Here is an 18,442-nt window from a genome sequence, read left to right on the forward strand (position 1 = left end):
AACAATCCCCGGCAACGGCGCCAAAAACTTGGTATGCGAAATTGTTACTCAGGTTGTGAATATCTTCACAACTTCGCATAACTAACCAGCAAGTGCACTGGGTCATCCAAGTAATACCTTACGTGAGTAAGGGTCGAATCCCACGGAGATTGTTGGTATGAAGCAAGCTATGGTCACCTTGTAAATCTCAGTCAGGCGGATATAAAATAGTTATGTAGTTTTCGAAATGTAGTAATAAAAGAATGATAGAAATACTTATGTAAATCATTGGTGAGAGTTTCAGATAAGCGTATGGAGATGCAATCGTTCCTCTGAACCTCCGCTTTCCTGCTGTCCTCATCCAATCAGTCTTACTCCTTTCTATGGCTGGCTTTATGCAAGGGCATCACCGTTGTCAGTGGCTACATCCCCTCCTCTTGTGAAAGTGGTCCAAGATGCCCTGTCACGGCACGGCTAATCATCTGAGGTTTCCGATCATGCTGGAATAGGATTCACCCTCCTTTTGTATCTGTCACTACGCCCAGCATTCGCGAGTTTGAAGCTCGTCACAGTCATTCAATCATTGAATCCTACTCGGAATACCACAGACAAGGTTTAGACTTTCCGGATTCTCTTGAATGCCGCCATCATTCTAGCTTACACCACGAAGATTCTGAATAAGAGATCTAAGAGACACTCACTCAATCTAAGGTAGAACGGAAGTGGTTGTCAGGCACACGTTCATGGGGAATGATGATGATTGTCACGTTCATCACATTCAGGTTGAAGTGCAAATGAATATCTTAGAAGCGGAACAAGTTGAATTGAATAGAAAAACAGTAGTACTTTGCATTAATCTTTGAGGAACAGCAGAGCTCCACACCTTAATCTATGGAGTGTAGAAACTTTACCGTTGAAAATACATAAGTGAAAGGTCCAGGCATGGCCGAATGACCAGCCCCCAAAACGTGATCACAGGATCCGAATACAATCCAGGATCCAGGATGATCCAAAGATAAAACTCAGGATGTCTAATACAATAGTAAAAAGTTCTATTTATAATAAACTAGCTACTAGGGTTTACAGAAGTAAGTAATTGATGCATAAATCCACTTCTGGGGCACACTTGGTGTGTTCTTGGGCTGAGCTTGAGTGTTGCACGTGTAGAGGTCCTTCTTGGAGTTGAACGCCAGGTTGTAACGTATTTCTGGCGTTCAACTCTGGTTTGTGACTTGTTTCTGGCGTTTAACTCCAGATAGCAGCATAGAACTGGCGTTCAATGCCCTTTTACGTCATCTAAACTCGGCCAAAGTATGAACTATTATACATTGCTAAAAAGCCCTAGATGTCTACTTTCCAACGCAATTGGAAGCGCGCCATTTTGAGTTCTGTAGCTTCAGAAAATCCACTTTGAGTGCAGGGAGGTCAGAATCCAATAGCATCAGCAGTCCTTCTTCAACCTCTGAATCTGATTTTTGCTCAAGTCCCTCAATTTCAGCCAGAAAATACCTGAAATCACAGAAAAACACACAAACTCATAGTAAAGTCCAGAAATGTGAATTTAACATAAAAACTAATGAAAACATCCCTAAAAGTAACTAGATCCTACTAAAAACATACTAAAAACAATGCCAAAAAGCGTACAAATTATCCGCTCATCAGTTAACGTGGAAGCTAACGTGGATGAGTAAAAAATGAGCCAACGTTAGTGACACCCAACATTGTCACTAACGTTGGGGATGGCTAAGCAATGCCACGTTAAAGAGCCACGTTAACTAAGTTAACATGGGCTCTAACGTGAGACATGGGGGCACATTGGAACGTTAGTGACAATGTTGAGTGTCACTAACATTCTCGAAGGATGGCAAGCCCACGTTAAAGAGCCACGTTAACTAAGTTAACGTGGGCTCTAACGTAGGAGCAAGGGGGGCTTTTCAACGTTATTGGGAAAGTTAAGCCCCAATAACGTGTGCGAAGGACCTAGAGGCAACGTTAGTGGAAACGTTTGTGCCACTAACGTTGAAGTTAACGTGGCTTTTACTTAGGAACGTTAGTGAGAAAGTTGATTGTCACTAACGTTCTCGAACTCATATTTTCACTAAACGTTAACACCCCTAACGCCTTGAGCTAAAGTCTCTGCCCACTTCACACTTTCTCTCTGCAAGTAAAGCCAAGCCTAAATGAAGAAAAAAACTGCTTCAAACTCAAGATCCAAAGGCCCAAGACTTGAAGAACCAACTAGAAGATGAGAAGAGTAGTATATATAGGAGTAGCTTTGAATTATTTTGGGAGTACCGGGAGTTGGAAAATAGCATAGAACTACTTCCTGTATTTACTTTCTCTGCACTTCTAGTTTTCATTATGTATTCTCCATCTTTGTTTTTATTTTCCAGAGCTATGAACAACTAAACCCCTTTCATTTGGTTAGGGAGCTCTGTTGTAATTTGATGGATCAATACTAGTTTTCATTATTCTTCTTCTATCTTTTCTCTTGATTTTACTTGAAAGCTTTCGATCTTCATCCAATTGGATAGTGATCTTGGAAAAGAAACTATTCATACTTGGATCTCTTCTGAACCTTGGAAGAGGAATGAAGAGATCTTTTCTGTTTGAGTTATTTACTTCCTGTTTTAGTTAATTTCTTCCTTTCCCCCTACTTTTTTTTCTGTTATTTACATTTCATCTCATTAACCCACTAACTGTTTGATATATTGCATCACTCACACTAATAGTAATTCTGACAGATATACTTTCTGCATCTATTCTCTTTGCTTGTACTTGTTGGTTGTATGACAGGGAGAAGAAGCGGGGCTTCAACTTCCTTTGATTCTGAACCTGAGAGAACCTACCTTAGACTAAGGAGGGAGGCAAGAGACAAATGTGTAGTTGGTGCTGAAGAAGAGGAGGAACACTTTGAGGAATACTTTGAACCAAACATGGAAGAAAACATGGAAAACCATCATGAAGAAGAGGCTCACAACCATGGCGGAAGAGGTCGAGCAAATCATATTGGGGAGGATAGAAGAGTTTTAGGCTCTTATATCAATCCAAACCCAGGAAACTGTGGAAGTAGCATTCAAAAGCCAACCATCCATGCCAACAATTTTGAACTGAAGCCACAGCTCATCACCCTGGTGTAGAACAACTGTTCGTTCGGAGGAAGTGTCCAAGAGGACCCAAATCAACATTTAACCACCTTCCTGAGAATATGTGACACAGTGAAGTCTAATGGTGTTCATCCTGACGCCTATAGACTGCTCTTATTTCCATTCTCACTCAGGGATAAGGCAGCCAAGTGGCTGGAATCTTTCCCAAGGGAAAGCTTGACAACTTGGGAAGACATGGTGAACAAATTCTTAGCAAGATTTTACCTTCCTCAAAGAATCAATAGGCTGAGAACTGAGGTCCAAACCTTCAGGCAACAAAATGGTGAGACTCTGTATGAGGCATGGGAGAGGTTTAAAGACATGACAAGGAGGTGTCCACCTGACATGTTCACCGAATGGGTACAGCTGCATATTTTCTATGAAGGGCTCTCTTATGAGTCAAAGAAGGCCGTAGACCATTCATTCGGAGGATCTTTGAACAAAAAGAAAACCATTGAGGAGGCTATAGATGTCATTGAAACAGTAGCAGAGAACGACTACTTCTATGCTTCCGAAAGAGGGAACACAAGAGGAGTAATGGAGCTAAACAATGTAGATGCTCTGTTGGCCCAAAACAAGCTCATTAACCAACAGCTGGCTGACCTCACCAAGAAGATGGAGAGGAACCAAGTGGCAGCAATCTCCACTTCATCAACAACCCAAGAAGGAGTGAATGAAGAAGCAGAGCGTAGTCAGGAGCAAGCCAACTACATTGGGAATTCACCTAGGTAGAACCATGATCCTTACTCTAAGAATTACAACCCTGTATGGAGGAATCACCCAAACTTTGGGTGGGGAAATCAACAAGACCAAAGCCTTGATCAAAGACGCCCAAATCCAAACAATTCCACATCTAGACCATATCAACATCCCAATAACAACACCTCTCCACATTCATATCAAGGCCAGAACAACCCTCCTCAACCTGACCTACCATCATTTGATGAAAGAATCTCAAGGATTGAAAATCTACATAAAGGTATATGCAAGGACATCCAGGATAGTAAAGCATTCAGAGAGGAAGTGCAGTCAAATATGCAGAATCAGGATGCTGCCATCAAGAAACTTGAGACACAAATTGGCTATTTATTCAAGCAAAAAGGGGACTGAAGGAAACCCCCCATAAACCACAAGAAGAGGACTCAAATAAAGAGGAAGAAGAGCAGGACGAAGCTCAAGTTCCGACTTTGGGTTCACAAAAAGGGGGAGGAGTGCTGAAACCAGACATCCCAAGAGTCCCATACCCTTAGCAACTAAAGAAGAAGGGAGATGACAATCAGTTTTCGAGATTTTTGGAAATCTTCAAGAAGCTGCAAATCAATATACCCTTTGCTGAAGCAATAGAACAAATGCCACTCTACGCCAAGTTCTTGAAGGAGCTCATGACTAAGAAAAGAAGTTGGAAGAACAACGAGACCGTGATACTAACTGAAGAATGTAGTGCTATCATTCAGCACAAACTGCCCCAGAAATTGAAGGATCCTGGGAGTTTTCAGATCCCTTGCATTATAGGGGAAATCACAGTGGAGAAAGCCCTTTGTGACTTAGGAGCCAGCATCAACTTGATGTCAGTAGCTATGATAAAGAAGATGAAGATAGAGGAGGCTAAACCAACAAAAATGGCCCTACAGTTGGCAGACAGATCGTTCAAGTTCCCGCATGGCGTCGTAGAAGATTTGCTGGTGAAAGTGGGAGATTTTATCTTCCCAGCAGACTTTGTAGTGCTGGACATGCAGGAGGAAGCCAAGGCTTCCATCATCCTGGGAAGGCCGTTCTTGGCCACTGCTGGAGCTGTCATTGATGTCCAAAAAGGTGATCTTACCTTAAGACTACACAATGAAAAGATGACATTCAATGTGTTTAAGGCCATGAGTTACCCACCAGAACAATTGGGGGAATACATGAGGTTAGATGTACTTGAGGAGGAAGTGCAAGAAAATTTTGGGGAAGAAGAACCTGAAGAACCTGAGAGATTGGTAGATGATGAATCTGAATCAAGTGAAGAGGTTGCAACAGCAGAGATCCATATACAAGGTGCACCAAAGGAAGAAAAGGAAAAGTCAGAAGCACCCAAACTTGAACTTAAAGCACTACCACCTACTCTCAAATATGCATACTTAGGAGAACATGAAAGTTACCCAGTGATCATAAGTTCATGCCTCAGCCAAGATCAAGAGGAAGAATTGCTCAAAGTACTGCGACAACACAAAGATGCCATTGGTTGGACTCTTGCTGACCTAAAGGGGATAAGTTCAGCCATATGCATGCACAAGATACTGCTGGAAGATGATGCCAAACCATCCATTCAATCCCAAAGGAGGTTGAACCCTATCATGAAGGAAGTAGTACAGAAAGAAGTTATGAAGTTATGGCAGGGAGGGGTGATCTACCCGATCTCAGACAGCCCTTGGGTTAGCCCCGTGCATGTTGTCCGAAAAAAAGGAGGAATCACCGTGGTTCCCAATGAGAAGAACGAATTAATTCCTACAAGGACAGTCACAGGATGGCGGATGTGCATAGACTACAGAAAGCTCAATGAGGCTACACGAAAAGACCATTTTCCCCTTCCATTCATGGATCAGATGTTGGAAAGACTTGCAGGGCACGCATATTATTGTTTTCTCGACGGTTATTTAGGATATAACCAAATAGTGGTTGATCCCAGAGATCAAGAGAAAACCTCATTCACTTGCCCATATGGAGTATTTGCCTACAGGCGCATGCCATTTGGGCTATTTAATGCACCTGCAACTTTCCAACGATGCTTGTTTTCTATCTTTTCAGATATGATAGAAAAATTCATTGAAGTTTTTATGGATGATTTCTCGGTATTCGGAGATTCCTTCCCTAGTTGTCTACATCACCTCGCCTTGGTATTGAAAAGATGCCAAGAGACCAATTTGGTCTTGAACTGGGAGAAATGTCACTTTATGGTGACAGGAGGAATAGTCCTGGGTCACAAGGTTTCTAACCAAGGCATTGAGGTTGACAGAGCTAAAGTAGAACTCATTGAAAAACTACCTCCACCCAGTGATGTCAGGGCAATTAGGAGTTTTTTGGGGCATGCTGGTTTCTACAGAAGATTTATTAAAGATTTTTCAAAGATAGCCAAGCCCTTAAGCAATCTCCTTATATCTGATACACCATTCATCTTTGATGAAACATGCATGTTAGCCTTTGAAAATTTGAAAATGAGGTTGTCCTCTGCTCCTATCATTTCCCCACCTGATTGGAATTTACCGTTTGAATTGATGTGTGATGCATCTGATTTTACAGTTGGGGCAGTGTTAGGACAGAGGAAAGACAACTTAGTCCATGTGATATACTATGCTAGCAAAGTTCTTAATGATACTCAGAGAAATTATACCACTACTGAAAAGGAGTTACTAGCAATAGTTTTTGCATTTGACAAGTTTAGATCATACCTAATTGGTGCTAAAGTGATTGTTTTTACAGATCACACAGCACTTAAATATTTGTTTGCCAAGCAAGAATCAAAACCAAGACTAATAAGATGGATCTTATTGTTGCAGGAATTCAATATTAAAATCAGAGACAAGAAAGGAGTGGAAAACAAGGTAGCAGATCACCTATCTAGGATCCCTCATGATAAAGGTGGAGCACATGATACAAGTGTGAACGAGCTCTTCCCGTATGAGCAGCTGATGACAGTTCACAAAGCACCATGGTTCGCAGACATTGCCAACTTCAAGGCATCTGGAGCATTACCTCCAGAGATAAATAAACATCAAAAAAGGAAGTTCATGAATGATGCAAAATACTTTGTCTGGGATGAGCCATACCTCTTCAAGAAGTGTTCAGCTGGGATCCTTAGAAGATGTGTTTCAGAAGAAGAAGGACGAGAGGTCCTATGGAACTGCCACGGCTCATGTTATGAAGGACATTTTGGAGGAGACAGAACTGCAGCAAAAGTGTTACAAAGCGGATTCTTTTGGCCTACCCTTTTCAAAGATGCAAAAGAATTGGTAAGGAGCTGCAATGAATGCCAAAGATCTGGAAACTTGCCCAAAAGAAATGAGATGCCACAGAATTTCATATTGGAACTGGAACTATTTGATGTGTGGGGAATTGATTTCATGGGACCATTCCCAACCTCATATACAAACAATTACATTTTGGTGGCAGTAGATTACGTCTCCAAGTGGGTAGAGGCTATTGCAACCCCAACAAATGATAACAAGGTTGTCATGAACTTCCTCAGGAAGAATATCTTTAGCCAGTTTGGAGTCCCATGAGCACTCATCAGTGATGGAGGGAGCCATTTTTGTAACAAACCACTAGAAGCTCTTCTCCTACGATATGGGGTAACACATAAGGTAGCTACACCATATCATCCCCAAACAAGTGGACAAACTGAGATATCCAACAGAGAGCTAAAGAGGATTCTGGAAAAGACTGTAGGTGCATCAAGAAAGGATTGGTCGAAGAAGCTGGATGATGCTCTTTGGGCATACAGAACAGCATTCAAAACACCACTGGGGATGTCCCCTTATCAACTGGTTTATGGGAAAGCTTGTCACTTACCACTGGAGCTGGAGCACAAGGTTCTCTGGGCTATCAAGATACTAAACTTTGACAGCATTGCTGCTGGTGCAAAGAGGATCTTGCAGCTGCAAGAGATGGAGGAATTCAGGTCACAAGCCTATGAAAACACCAAGATGTATAAAGAGAAGGCAAAGAGAAGACATGACCTGCATCTTGCACCTAGGAGTTTCGAAAAGGGGCAACGAGTACTCCTCTACAATTCCAAATTGAAACTATTCCCAGGAAAACTCAAATCAAGGTGGTCCGGACCTTTTCCTGTCACAAAAGTTTCGCCTTATGGACATATCGAAATCATGGATGAAGGCTCTGAAAGGACTTTTACAGTGAATGGAGAAAGACTCAAGCATTATCTGGGCAACATGGGGGAACACCCCAGAGTAAATTACCACCTCAAGTGAAGGAGGAACCGTCGAGCTAGCGACGATAAAAGAGCACTCTATTGGGAGGCAACCCAACCTCAGGTAGTTTCCTTTTCATCTATATTTCATTAAGGATCACAAGTTGTTTCCCCTGGTATTGCGAGGAGCTAAGTTTGGTGTCCCACACCAAAATAAGTCAAGAGTGAAAGTGTGATTCTAAGTTTGGTGTTCCACCAAAGACATTAGAATTACACCCCACTCCCAAAACACATTGCTAGCTCCAACCAATCAAGGGAAACCACTTAGATGTAGCTAGACTTTAGTAATAATTGTTATATTAACAACAAGATATGAGGTTCTCTGCATATATGCAATGTTTTGTTCTGGGCAAGGAACTAAGTTTGGTGTTCGCACACCAAAGTAAGTTCAACAGCCACAAGCACACATACAAGCTAACTATGTCTCAAGTGCTTTGGGAACAAGCAACTTCCAATAACTTTACAGGAATCTTATGAGGAAATAGTGCATCTTCACCCAAGGAAGTGAAGTAGCAAGGACTAGGATGATGACAAAGAAAGAGAGCAACTAGATATCATCACCCGAAGGTTGTATTGTCACTTAATTCCATTATACTCAGAATTGTTAAAAATTGGAAGTCCGAATGCACTTTTGATTAGTAGATACTCGTAGTTGGAACCTTTTTCAATTCTGTCTTTTAAGTTTTTGGTGTTGAAGAAGGTCTCTGTGTGCTAGTCTTTATGTTACTACATCATCTCCCTACTTAATTGTATGTTTGTCCCTTTAAATCAGATGAAAAAGAGAATGAGTGTGTTTTAAAAAGACCAGAGTGGAGTTCATAATATGGAAGTGCATTCATGAGTTTTTGGTGTGATCATAAGTTAGCTAAGTTGGTTTAACCATAAGGTGGGAAGACAACTATCTGTCATGAATACTATACTTGAGACATACCCCATGAGACTAAATAAATAAGAAGATCCTAATAAGAAAAAGGGAAAGAACAATCAAAGTTGAGGAATAAAAGAAAAAGACTAAGCAATAAGGCTAGGCACCAATGGTTTTAAATCTTGAGGCATGTGTCTGTGGTGTTCCTGTGTGAGGGATCTACTTGGATGAATAAGCTCTTAGGGGTGCCTTATCACTTGGTAACTTGGGTTAACTGACTCGGGATTATCAGCTGAAAGTCCACTATCAAGAGTATCCCTCACCACAGAACACTTAGTAACCCAAAGAGGTGCTGGACACCAAGGCATCAAGAAAACAAAATGAATAAACTATATGCCTGTGGTGTGTATGTATGGGGGAGAGACTTGAGGGAGTAAGTTCTTAGGGGTGTCTCAACACCTAGCACCTTGAACCAACTGGTTCGGGAGTGTTGGCTGAAAGCTTATCTTAAAGAGTTGCCCCCTTACAGAACACTTAGCCTGAAGAACACCAATAAGCCCTGAAATGACAATAAAAGGATCAATGAATAAAAGTCTCATGGGATGTAAGCAAAGTGAGTATTGTAGGGCATGATAAAGGTCTGAAAGCCAGGAATGAACCTAAGTTGCTATGCATGAAACCACCATAAAATCAGTGACATGACTTCCACAAGAATGACTCATTTCTCTTGGCATTTCATTCATCATTCTCTTGTTCCAGTAGTTGCTTAGGGACAAGCAAGCTTTAAGTTTGGTGTTGTGATGCCAGGGCATTTTGACCAGTTTCACTGACCTTTTCTTTACTGTTTTTAAGGTAGTTACATGCATTTTCTTAGGAAATAAGCTAGTTTTGGGTAGATATTCACTTACACCTGGATTCAAGCATACATTGTGTATTTTACATGATTTTATGAGGATTTTGCATGAGTTTAGTGACAAATTATATGCTGCATTACCCATGACTTGGACTAGAACTTTGATGCACTCTATTGCCTGATTTCAGGACCAAAGGAAGCAAGGAATGGGAGGTGACTTGCAAAGTTAATGAGAAAAGTGACTGCCAATAACGCTCTCGAAGCCATCATTACCCACGTTAAGAGTCACGTTAACTAAGTTAACGTGAACTCTAATGTGAAGAAAGAAATTTGAGCCAACGTTAGTGACACTTAACATTATCACTAACGTTGGCCAATGCTCATAAGTGGCCACGTTAGAGTCCACGTTAACTTAGTTAACGTGGCCTCTAACGTTAAAAGGGGGAAAGGAAGCAAACGTTAGTGACATTCAACATTGTCACTAACGTTGGCCTAAGTGCACAATGCCACGTTAACTCCCACGTTAACTTGGTTAACGTGGAAGCTAACGTGAAGAGGCAAGGGTGCAAGTTAACGTGGAAGCTAACGTGAAGAGGCAAGGGTGGTCGACAACATTAGTGACACCCAACATTGTCACTAACGTTGGAAGCAACCACACAACCCCAAGGAGCCACGTTGACTTCCACGTTAACTTAGTTAACGTGGAGGCTAACGTGAAAGAAGAAGGTGATGGCCAACGTTAGTGACACTCAACGTTGTCACTAACGTTGGAAGGAGCCACACAAGCCACTATGAGCCACGTTAAATCCCATGTTAACTTAGTTAACGTGGAAGCTAACGTGGATGAGTAAAAGATGAGCCAACGTTAGTGATACTCAACATTGTCACTAACGTTGGGGATGGCTAAGCAATGCCACGTTAATGAGCCACGTTAACTAAGTTAACGTGAGCTCTAACGTGAGACATGGGGGCACATTGGAACGTTAGTGACAGTGTTGAGTGTCACTAACGTTCTCGAAGGATGGCAAGCCCTCGTTAAAGAGCCATGTTAACTAAGTTAACGTGGGCTCTAACGTAGGAGCAAGGGGGCTTTTCAACGTTATTGGGAAAGTTAAGCCCCAATAACGCGTGCGAAGGACCTAGAGGCAACGTTAGTGACAACGTTTGTGCCACTAACGTTGAAGTTAACGTGGCTTTTACTTAGGAACGTTAGTGAGAAAATTGATTGTCACTAATGTTCTTGAACTCATATTTTCACTAAACGTTAACACCCCTAACGCCCTGAGCTAAAGTCTCTGCCCACTTCACACTTTCTCTCTGCAAGTAAAGCCAAGCCCAAATGAAGAAAAGACTGCTTCAAAGTCAAGATCCAAAGGCCCAAGACTTGAAGAGCCAACTAGAAGAAGAGAAGAGTAGTATATATAGGAGTAGCTTTGAATTATTTTGGGAGTACCGGGAGTTGGAAAATAGCATAGAACTACTTCCTGTATTTACTTTCTCTGCACTTCTAGTTTTCATTATGTATTCTCCATCTTTGTTTTCATTTTCCAGAGCTATGAACAACTAAACCCCTTTCATTGGGTTAGGGAGCTCTGTTGTAATTTGATGGATCAATACTAGTTTTCATTATTCTTCTTCTATCTTTTCTCTTGATTTTACTTGAAAGCTTTCGATCTTCATGCAATTGGATAGTGATCTTGGAAAAGAAACTATTCATACTTGGATCTCTTCTGAACCTTGGCAGAGGAATGAAGAGATCAAGCTAGAAATGCTTTCTCATGCTGGACAAAATTAGGTTTGGATGGATATGTGACTATAATCCTCTCAATACTTGATTTGGGAAATGCATGTGGTATAATCAGTGACCATACTTCATCTCTTCTCATGAGCAATTGACCAAGGAATTGGTTATTGATCAAGATTTGAGAGATTCAATTACAAGAAATTGTAATTCAATCACTTAAGATTGCCAAGGAGATCAATGAGTGCATTGATTGAGGGAGAGATGAAAATGAGATTGATCCGGAGAATGCAACATCTCCTAAGCCCAATGAACTCCCCATTTCTGATCTTACCCATTCTCTTTAATTTCTGTCATTTACATTTATGAGCAATTCCCCCATTTCCATTTAAGATTCTGCAATTTACTTTCTGTCATTTACTTTCCCGCATTTAACTTTCTGCAATTCTCAACTAAATTTCTGATTCGCTCAACTAGAACATTCCTCTAATTAAAGTTGCTTGATCAATCAATCTTTGTGGGATTCGACCTCACTCTATTGTGAGTTTTTACTTGACGACAAATTCGGTACACTTGCCGAAGGAAATTTGTTATGAGACAAGTTTTTCGTGCATCAGAAGTTCCACAAAAAGAGACAGAAGAGAAAAGTGAAGAGGATAGAAAGACCAAGAATGCAAAAAGCTCAAAGAGAGACAAAAACATCCTTGAACCACAGCTAGAAGAGAAGAAAGAAGGAGTGAAGTCATATGTCCCCAAACTTCCATACCCTTAAAGGTTTCGGAGAGAAAACGAGGATAAGCAATACTCAAAATTCCTGGATATATTCAAGACTCTCAGCATCAATATGCCTTTCTTAGAAGCACTTGAACAGATGTCATTATATGCCAAATTTATAAAAGAAGTACTCACAAAGAAAAGATCCCTGAAGGAGGGACAGATTGTTGAGATGACAAAGGAATGTAGTGCTATCATCAAAAGAGAGTTGCCAGAGAAGAAAGATGATCCTGGGAGTTTTTACATACCTTGCACCATAGGAAACATAACAATTGAGAAGTCATTCTGTGACCTCGGTGCAAGCATAAACTTGATGCCTTTGTCTCTAATGAGGAAACTTCAAATTTCTGAGCTGAAGTCCACACGAATAGTTCTCCAAATGGCTGACAAATCCATTAAGCAAGCACCAGGAGTTGTGGAGAATGTGTTGGTGAAAGTGGGAAAATTCTTTCTCCCTGCTGACTTTGTTATCTCAGATATAGAAGAGGACCCTAACACTCTCATCATCCTGGGGAGGCCTTTCCTAGCTACGGGCAGAGCATTGATAGATGTTGAAAAAGGAGAATTGTTGCTGAGAGTGCATGATGAGCACCTAGCATTCCATGTTTTTAAAACCCTGCATGAGCCCATTTAGGAAGAAGATTTTATGAAGGATAAGGCTAGAAATCAAAGCCTAAAGGAGGCAGTCAATGAGTTAACTCCAAGACTTTTAAATCCATGCTTGAAAGAAGTAGAAATGGTGCAACAGACCAAAGAAATCAAGGAAGAACTAGATCCAAAACCCCCAGATGAGAAATTCAACACCCCAGATAAAGAGCCACCAAGGCATGAATTATCTTCTAAGAAAGAAAAGAAAAAGAGGCCAAAAGGGTGGAGAAACAAGAATATCCCCACTGAAGGCTTCTCACCAGGGGATAAAGTGATGTTAAACACCCAACCAATGAAGGTGTTTCCACAATTATTTGAGTGCTATACTGTGAACCAGATTCTTTCACTTGAACACCTAGAGATCATCAAAGAGGAGACCAGAAGGAAGTTCACAGTAAGAGGAGAAAAGCTGAGGCACTATGATTTTCAACCCCCATGATCAAAAGATGAGATGTCAAGCTAGTGACAAAAAGAAGCGCTTGTTGGGAGGCAACCCAACCAGAGGTAGTTCACTCTTCATAGCTATTTCAATAAAAGGGTTAATTAGACTTATTTATATTGCAAGAAGCTAAGTTTGGTATTGCACACCAAAACAATATAAGGGAGAATGAAGGATTCTAAGTTTGGTGTTCTACCAAAATCTCATCATAAAACATAGTCTCACCTTCTGCATAATGCTAGCTCCAAGCATTTAGATAAACTAGTTAACTATTCTGCTGTTTTCTAGTTATTAGTTTTATTGCTTTTGAAAAAGAAAAAGGATTTCACATATAGTGAATTTGTTGCATGAGAAACATTGACAAGGAACTAAATTTGGTGTTCACTCACCAAAGAAAAGTTCAAAAGCCCACAAACAAGCTTTGCAGATTAACCGGATACTTAAAAGGCTTGAAAAGCAAGCAACGCTTGAGGAGTATGCAGGAAGATAGCCAACAAATTATAGAACATTTGCATTATGACTCAGAAGGAGCATAACAGAAGGAAGAATGAAAAGCTGCAACCCAACAGGTTGTATTTATACTTGGTCCTTGTTGTTATAAAATGTTTTAATTTAAAGGATTCCTTCATGACTGGCTAGATTGTTCATTTAGTTGCAAAGTGGAAGTACATGCTAAAGAAAGCTATATGCATGATTTTTGCTAGAATAAACTATCTGCATAATAATTGTCATCCTTCATTAGCTTGAGTATTTTGTTTTGTTCCCCTTGCTGTTTTAATAAAAGAGAGAAGTTTGATTTAGAAAAGTAATTGTTCAATGTTGCAAAAGTTAGGATGAAAGTTAGTGGTGGCATGTGTTTGATTCAATTATTAGCTCACAAAATAATTGCTGCATAATGACCTGTTACTTAAAGTTTAAGCTAGTTTGTTGCTATGATCCTTCAATCAATGAAAATCCCTTGAAAATAAACCAAAACAGAAAGAAAAAAAAATAGAAAAAGCCAGAAAGTGGCAAAAAAACAAACAATAACGATAGACACCAATAGCTTGGACCCTAGGACACATGCTTGTGGTATTTTTGTACTAGGATATGCTTGGACAAGTAAGTTCTAAGGAGTATTTCAAAACTTGGCCACTTAGATCAACTGATTTGGGATTTCCAACTGAAAGTCCACAATAAAGAGCAACCTAGCTACAAAACACTTAGTTATCCAAAGAGATGCTGGGCATCAATGATCCTAGGAAGAAAAAGGTGAACCATGTGTCTGTGGTGAAGAAATGTTGAGTAAAATAAAGCCAAAGGCTACTGCAACATTTGCCACCAAGCCTTCAATAAGTAATAAGCTCTCTAATGCAAAATAAAGAAAGGAAAAGCTAGCAAGGGAGTAAGCAAAAAGTAAGGCATTGTAGCAGCAACCTTAGTGAATCTTTAAAGAAACATATCTTATGTAACAGCAAATAATAAATGAGCTACTATTGATCTGCATGAAATCCCATGAACTTAGTTCAACTATCTGCTTAAAAAGGACATGTATACTACTCTATTTCATTCTATCTTCTCTTATGTTTATTGCTTGCTTGGGGACAAGCAAGTTTTAAGTTTGATGTTGTGATGACAAGTTATCTTATACTGGTTTTACTAGTCTTTTTCTTTGTTTTTAATAGGTTTTATACACTTTCTTGCATTGTAAGTTAGCAATTTGGAGTGGAATTGCATGGTTTCTTTGAATCAATCAACCACCCTTTAATTGACACAAAATCATAAAGTTTAAGCAAAAATTAATTGGTTTTAAATGAATTTTAAGCTTTGTGAATTTTGTGATACTTTGATTGGTTGTTTTGACGACTTGTAGGTGAAAAGAAATAAAAAATAAAAAAAGCATAGCCTAAGGAGCATAATCTAACCAAAGAAAGAAAGCATAGCACAAGTAAGAGAAGCGTGGCTCAAAGAAGGAAAAGTGTGGATGCATTCAAGAAACAAGGGCATAAAGCTCTTGCCAAGAGCATTAAAGGTCTTGTGGAGAGCTTTCCTTCTAATAATCAGAAGCCAAACTCTTGCCAAGAGCTTAAAAGCTCTTGCCAAGAGCTTTATCAAAAGTACATGGAAGAAGGAAGCAAGGCAGGCTCACATGCAAAGCTCTTGCCAGGAGCTTTGCCCAAGAGCTTTTTCGGGCATTCCAAGGGAAAAATCAAAGAGAAAAAGCTCAACTATGCACTCACCAAGACTTGATCCCATGACCAAGGGGAGGAGGCCAGCGCTATTCCACAAGGAAAAACAAGCCAAATTGGCTTGTTTTCATTCAGCAAGGTTTGAACAGGGAGCATCAAGGAAGCAAGGCCTTGTGTGCCACTCACTTTTACTGAGACCCTTGGAATTTATTTTTAATTGTAATTTGCTTTCTGTTTTGAATTCTGCTTGGTCTTTTGGGAAACCTTTGCTTGAATTGGAAGGAGAATTGAGTTCTCTTCCTTTGGGCATTCTTGTTCCCTTCTCTGCAAAGCTTTGTTTGAGTCTTAAGTGTGAAGAATTGAGGAAATTCTGTCTCACTCTCCTCTTAAGATCTCTCTGTTTAATTTGCTGCATAATTCAAGAATTTGAGTTCCTCTTTACTGATTTTCATCTTTCATTTTGCTTTAAGTTGTTTTCTGAATTAGATCAAGGAAGGTAGTGAGATCTAGACTTGGTTTTCTAGTCTCTTGACCCCTGAGATCTGAAATCTCCTTTCTGCTCATCTGCTAAGGCTTCTTCAAGCCAATTTACTGTTCTGTTTGAGATTAAATTCAGTTTAATTCATCTTTTACTTTTCTGTCCATTGCATTTTATTTTCTATTGTTTAATTTCTGCACTCCCAGTCCCCAAATCCATTTATTATTCAAGTCATTTACATTTCTTGCACTCTAAGATTCAGTCATTTATATTTCTTGCAATCTAAGCTTCTGCAATTTAAATTGCTTGTTCTTTAAGATTCAGCACTCTTCCTTTCTATTCTCTTTAATTTACTGCAATTCTTCCCTCTCCCTTTACAATTCATGCAATTTAGCTTCTGTCAATTACAAATCACTCAAATCAACTCTTGTTCGCTTGACTAAATCAACCACTAAACTAAAATTGCTCAATCCTTCAATCCCTGTGGGATCGACCTCACTCACATGAGTTATTATTACTTGATGCGACCCGGTATACTTGCTGGTGAGTTTTGTGTTGGATTGTTTTCCACACATCAGAACCCCGGGTCGTTCTCCCTAGGAGTTGCCCTAAGACGCACATCATTAGTTAGGAGTTCTCTTGGTATTTTTGGAGTTGAATACAAGAAAAGTAAATGAACATGAATTAAAACAATGAGCAATTTACAATTGGAATAAGAAAACCGAGAAATTAAACTAATAAAGGTGAATGACAATCAATCAATATAAAATCCTTGGCTAGGGGTGAGAATTGGAATTCCTTTCATTATAGCCTGCATCAATTGTAACAAGAATTGGCTATTGCTGAACTTAGTTAACCTTTAACTAAGAAGGAAAGTCAAGTGGAGATAATCAATTTGAGTCCACAAGTCCTAGTCAAATCCTAAGGAAAGACTAGCTTTAGTGGCATTCAAATCAACTAGCAATTTTCAATTATCAATCAATAAAAGACTTTGACAATTCAAGTGTCACCGATTTCCCAACCCCCAAGCCAAAAGTGAAAGTCTACTCCATAACTACAATTCACATTTTCTCAAACACTTGGTGAGCAAGAATAGAAGACATTATGAAATTGAGAAGAAAATTAAAATCAAAGTTATCTACTACAAACAATTAATAACAATCAAGCAATTAACAACAATAAACATGAAATTCCTCAATGCATTAATAGAAATCAATATAAACAAGATCCAAATCCAAGATCCAAAATACTAGAGTAACAAGAACTCTAAATGAGAGTAGAAGAGTGAGATCTACAAATTAAAGCAATGTAAAATTGAACTAAAAACAGATCTCACCAAAGGATCCAAGTGAATATGAAATTAAGAAAGCTAGAACCTAGAGAGAAGTAAGAGTTTCTCTCTCTAACAAACCAAAACTACCTAAAAATCTCTAATGTGTGAATCCCCTTCTCTCTCCATCAATTCTTGGATCTTTTCCATGCAGAATCCAGTTGGATTTGGGCCTGAAGCTCCTAAGAAATCCCCTTCTCTCTCCATTAATTCTTGGATCCTTTACATGCTGTGCGTCACGCGTGCGCATCATCTGCGTTTTACGAGCCACGCGTACGCGTCGGGCACGCGTACGCATCAATGGGATTTTTTTGCTAAGCCACGCGAATGCGCCAACTTCAGCACGCTAATCTCAGCAACATGCATCCACGCGTGCGCGTCAGCCACGCGTGCGCGTCGCGGCCAATTCTCCAAAGCTCCATTGTTCATGTTCCTTCCACTTGTGCATGCTTCCTTTCCCTCTTCTAAGCCATTCTTGCCCTGTAAACTCTGAAATCACTTAGCAAAAATATCACGGTATTGAATAGTAATAGAAGAAGATAAAAATATAGCATTCTTAAGATCAAAGAGGCATATTTTCAGCCATGAAGAAAAATTGGGAAGGAGACACAAAACCATGCATTTTATATGAATAAGTGTGAAAGAATGTTGATAAAACCCTCCAAATTCTACACAAGATAAACCCTAGAATTGGGATTTATCAAACCTCCCGACACTTAAACCAAGCATGTCTTCATGCTAAAAGAAATTAAAAGACCAAAGAGTCATAGGAGAGTGAGGTTTATGCAATGCAATTTACCTAAATGAATGCAACTAATGTGAATGCTTCTATCTACTTGGTCAAGAGTGAATCAACTTCCAAGAACATGTATGAACACATAGGGCCAAAATGACAAGATAATTCAAGAACTCTACCAATTCAAACATCAAAGTGAAGTGTACATAACTTGTATGAAGAAAGCTTGTGAAAGCCGGGAGCAAGGAGTTGAGCATCAAACCCTCACTGGAAGTGTATCTGCTCTAGTCGCTCTAGTGTGTAGGGTTGACCACTCAATTCT

The 18,442-nt window shown here is 39.8% G+C and overlaps 1 non-coding gene across 1 annotated transcript; it reads right to left on the reverse strand.

The window, feature by feature from the left end:
- Positions 1-3,368: 3,368 nt before the first annotated feature.
- On the reverse strand, positions 3,369-3,472 carry LOC112760422 (small nucleolar RNA R71). Its single transcript, XR_003180864.1, has one exon. It is a non-coding gene; the product is annotated as a small nucleolar RNA R71 (small nucleolar RNA).
- Positions 3,473-18,442: the final 14,970 nt, after the last annotated feature.

Source organism: Arachis hypogaea, chromosome 16 (genome assembly GCF_003086295.3).
Source record: "Arachis hypogaea cultivar Tifrunner chromosome 16, arahy.Tifrunner.gnm2.J5K5, whole genome shotgun sequence".
NCBI classification, from domain to species: domain Eukaryota; kingdom Viridiplantae; phylum Streptophyta; class Magnoliopsida; order Fabales; family Fabaceae; genus Arachis; species Arachis hypogaea.